At 43.3% G+C, this 3097-nt stretch overlaps 1 protein-coding gene across 1 annotated transcript in view; it reads right to left on the bottom strand.

The window, feature by feature from the left end:
• LOC107572342 (cyclic AMP-dependent transcription factor ATF-4-like) overlaps positions 1–743 on the bottom strand; it is a 4067-nt gene extending 3324 nt beyond the window's left edge. The window contains exon 1 of the mRNA XM_016258775.1: positions 594–743. The gene's annotated coding sequence lies outside the window, so the exon portion shown is untranslated. The remainder of the gene's footprint in view (positions 1–593) is intronic.
• Between the last annotated feature and the right edge of the window lie 2354 nt (positions 744–3097).

Genomic DNA, 3097 nt, shown 5'->3' with positions numbered 1-3097 from the left:
CACTCACACTCTCACACTCTCACACACTCACACTCTCACACACTCACACACTCACACTCTCACACACTCACACTCTCACACACTCACACTCTCACACACACACTCTCACACACACACACTCCCATCACTAAGCTACCAGCCCTAAACGCCTCTTCCTAGCAACTATTAGTAGTAGCTCCACTCCAAGCAGGAATTTCCCCGACAACATCTCCTAATATGGTCATGAGTACGGGAAGCCCCGCCCCCTGGTTCCTGCGCGAGATGAAGGTGTCCCTGACGCACTCGCGCCATTTTCAGCGCCGGGGGGAGCGCGCGCGCCATTTTGAGGCGCCACGTTGCCGCTTCGCGACTAAAACCTTGTTTATTTCACGGATTCGCGCTCGTCAGTCTGTCAGATGATGAGGGAAGAATCATAACAAACGGAGATCGTTCGAAAACACTTTACACAGCAACAATGCGAAACTGTTAAACGCCAAACTAGGCTAGTTAAAACTAATAGTAACAAATACAACCGCTTTCAAAAACTTCGACGAGCTCGTGACATACTTAAGTTAATTATGACACCACTAAACCAAATACTGAGAAATACTTACGCCATTTTGCCAAATAGAGCCAGTGCACTCGACCGCTGCACTGCCGGATTCGCCGCTGCGATAGTCACCGCTGCACGCCGCTAGACTGCCATGATCCCCGCGCGAGAGCTGCGAGCGGAGAGAGCGGAGCGCGGGAGAGGAACAGAGACGCTGCAGCGCCGCCGCTTATATACGCGCGCATCACACCCACCCCGTGCGCTTCCGCCGCGCGTATCACTCCGCCAGTGTCTGCTCGCTGATTGGCCTCTGCGCCGGTCAGTATTCACCAAACAAATAGTGCCTAAATATTTACGTTCTCACGGGATGCGCGCGCTCAGACACGAAACAAAGTCGTCTAAATTACGTGAATACATTAGATAGTCCGAATAAATGACAGCTTTTTAGAGCAATATAGGCCTACTTTCAGATTTTATTGACGAGCGAGGTTTATGCTAAGTTAAAGTAATTACTCTTACGATATGATTAGCTATTCATGGAGGCAGATTGGTTAAACACACATGCAATGCTCAAAATATGCCAGTACTTCAGGAAAATATTTGTATTATTATTATTTTGACACTTTTGAAAAGGTACAACACATATATACCTGTATTTAGTCACCAAAAGTATATTGGCAATATATATTTAAGGTATATTGTCAGATACTTTTTCTTGTTTTAACAAAATTTTGACAATTTTTTCAGAAAACAAGACATAATATCTGAAGTCATTTTACTTGTAAAGTAAATTCGTCTTGATTCAAGAATTTTTAGATACTTATACTACAAGACAAGACAAAAATACTAAGCAAGAAGATCATTTTTTGAGGTCATGCAAAAATTCAGCATTGATCACAGCAATAAATTACATTTGAACAGATATTTATATATGTTCAAATGTAATATATATACAGTGGGTACGGAAAGTATTCAGACCCCCTTAAATTTTTCACTCTTTGTTATATTGCAGCCATTTGCTAAAATCATTTAAGTTCAATTTTTTTCCTCATTAATGTACACACAGCACCCCATATTGACAGAAAAACACAGCATTGTTGACATTTTTGCAGATTTATTAAAAAAGAAAAACTGAAATATCACATGGTCCTAAGTATTCAGACCCTTTGCTCAGTATTTAGTAGAAGCACCCTTTTGATCTAATACAGCCATGAGTCTTTTTGGGAAAGATGCAACAAGTTTTTCACACCTGGATTTGGGGATCCTCTGCCATTCCTCCTTGCAGATCCTCTCCAGTTCTGTCAGGTTGGATGGTAAACGTTGGTGGACAGCCATTTTTAGGTCTCTCCAGAGATGCTCAATTGGGTTTAAGTCACGGCTCTGGCTGGGCCATTCAAGAACAGTCACAGAGTTGTTGTGAAGCCACTCCTTCGTTATTTTAGCTGTGTGCTTAAGGTCATTGTCTTGTTGGAAGGTAAACCTTCAGCCCAGTCTGAGGTCCTAAGCACTCTGGAGAAGGTTTTCGTCCAGGATATCCCTGTACTTGGCCGCATTCATCTTTCCCTCAATTGCAACCAGTCGTCCTGTCCCTGCAGCTGAAAAACACCCCCACAGCATGATGCTGCCACCACCATGCTTCACTGTTGAGACTGTATTGGACAGGTGATGAGCAGTGCCTGGTTTTCTCCACACATACCACTTAGAATTAAGGCCAAAAAGTTCTATCTTGGTCTCATCAGACCAGAGAATCTTATTTCTCACCATCTCACAACTCCATGCGGGCTTTCATGTGTCTTGCACTGAGGAGAGGCTTCCGTCAGGCCACTCTGCCATAAAGCCCCAACTGGTGGAGGGCTGCAGGGATGGTTGACTTCTACAACTTTCTCCCATCTCCCGACTGCATCTCTGGAGCTCAGCCACAGTGATCTTTGGGTTCTTCTTTACCTCTCTCACCAAGGCTCTTCTCCCCCGATAGCTCAGTTTGGCCAGACGGCCAGCTCTAGGAAGGGTTCTGGTCATCCCAAACGTCTTCCATTTAAGGAATGGAGGCCACTGTGCTCTTGGGAACCTTAAGTGCAGCAGAAATTTTTTGTAACCTTGGCCAGATCTGTGCCTTGCCACAATTCTGTCTCTGAGCTCTTCAGGCAGTTCCTTTGACCTCATGATTCTCATTTGCTCTGACATGCACTGTGAGCTGTAAGGTCTTATATAGACAGGTGTGTGGCTTTCCAAATCAAGTCCAATCAGTATAATCAAACACAGATGGACTCAAATGAAGGTGTAGAACCATCACAAGGATGATCAGAAGAAATGGACAGCACATGAGTTAAATATATGAGTGTCACAGCAAAGAGTCTGAATACTTAGGACCATGTGATATTTCAATTTTTCTTTTTTAATAAATCTGCAAAAATGTCAACAATTCTGTGTTTTTCTGTCAATATGGGGTGCTGTGTGTACATTAATGAGGAAAAAAAATTAACTTAAATGATTTTAGCAAATGGCTACAATATAACAAAGAGTGAAAAATTTAAGGGGGTCTGAATACTTTCCGTACCCAATGTATAT

Source organism: Sinocyclocheilus grahami, unplaced genomic scaffold (assembly GCF_001515645.1).
Source record: "Sinocyclocheilus grahami isolate Dianchi unplaced genomic scaffold, SAMN03320097.WGS_v1.1 scaffold1737.1, whole genome shotgun sequence".
Taxonomy (NCBI): domain Eukaryota; kingdom Metazoa; phylum Chordata; class Actinopteri; order Cypriniformes; family Cyprinidae; genus Sinocyclocheilus; species Sinocyclocheilus grahami.
The sequence above is the reverse complement of the archived record's forward strand: the minus strand, read 5'-3'. Positions and strand labels throughout refer to the sequence as shown.